Source organism: Sapajus apella, unplaced genomic scaffold, assembly GCF_009761245.1.
Source record: "Sapajus apella isolate SASKATOON/1434 unplaced genomic scaffold, GSC_monkey_1.0 scaffold2, whole genome shotgun sequence".
NCBI lineage: Eukaryota > Metazoa > Chordata > Mammalia > Primates > Cebidae > Sapajus > Sapajus apella.
Window position 1 is genome coordinate 6,676,234 of NW_022436942.1, and position 1,128 is coordinate 6,677,361.

Sequence of the window (1,128 nt, forward strand, 5' to 3'; positions counted from 1 at the left end):
TAGAAAAGTTTTTTTCCTCCTTTTGTATTGCAGTCAGTCACAAGAAATATTTTATTCTCACAGATAAGATTTTCAAAGAAACTGCTAGGAATCAGGTTGAGGGAAGAGGATAGATTCTTTTTGGCGTAAGGCTGAAGGTAACTATTCCATATTCTACGAGAAATAAGCACACACATATGTTTTAACAGCAGAGTAGCCTCATTAAGTTATTCTTGTCTGCCTTAGGTGATATTTTGTAGGCTTATTTAGAGAAACCGGTATATTTACAGATGTCATTCCTATCTCCTTGTCACTGTCTGAAATTGAGGAAAAAAATATTTTTACTCTTACCTCTTCACATCCAGTTATGTTGGATGGACCTCCTCAGAACTTAAATTGGTCAGTGTCTTAATTCTCCCCTTTGAAATTCTCCACTCAGTCATTATTGACTCCCAGCATAGATATTAGAAATACTTAGTGGTCTATGAGGTTTTACTCCACACATTGGCACATATACCTCATTTACTGAAGTGATTAGAATGAGGGAAATAACAGCTGAAGCCTCAGTTTGTAATGGGTGGAAGAAGGTGAAGAGGGACCGAGCTCCGTAGATTGATTGCTTTTTTTCCGTTGGGCATTTTTCAGAAAAGCCTTTCATATTTATTCTTATCTTATCATATTCCAGGGGCACAAATAAAGGATCTCCACTTAATGGGTTCCAAGTATAGACCAATTTTCCTTGACTGAAGACTCACTGGAATGGACACAGACACCACTTTACCCCCAGATTTTAGTTATTAAACAATTAATAACCTGTTCACAGTTGCTTTTATGTATTGCTTCAGTTGATTTTGGTGTATTAAGAATTCGACCACTACCAGCACAGAGACTGGTATGTAATGAGGGTGCAGTAAAAATTTATAACATGTGATAGAAATAAAAGTTTATCTTTTTTAAAAAAAATTAAAGTGCTATTATTTAGGGTCCAAGATATACTGTTAAGCATAAAGCCATTTAAGCAAAAAAATCAGTTAACTTTCTTAATGCTTCTTTGTCTCTAATGGCCTGTTGCCATTTTAAGATCATCCTATTTGAGTTTGCATTACATTGTTTGTGTGTATGTGTCAGGGAGGGTGTTTTGACATTATA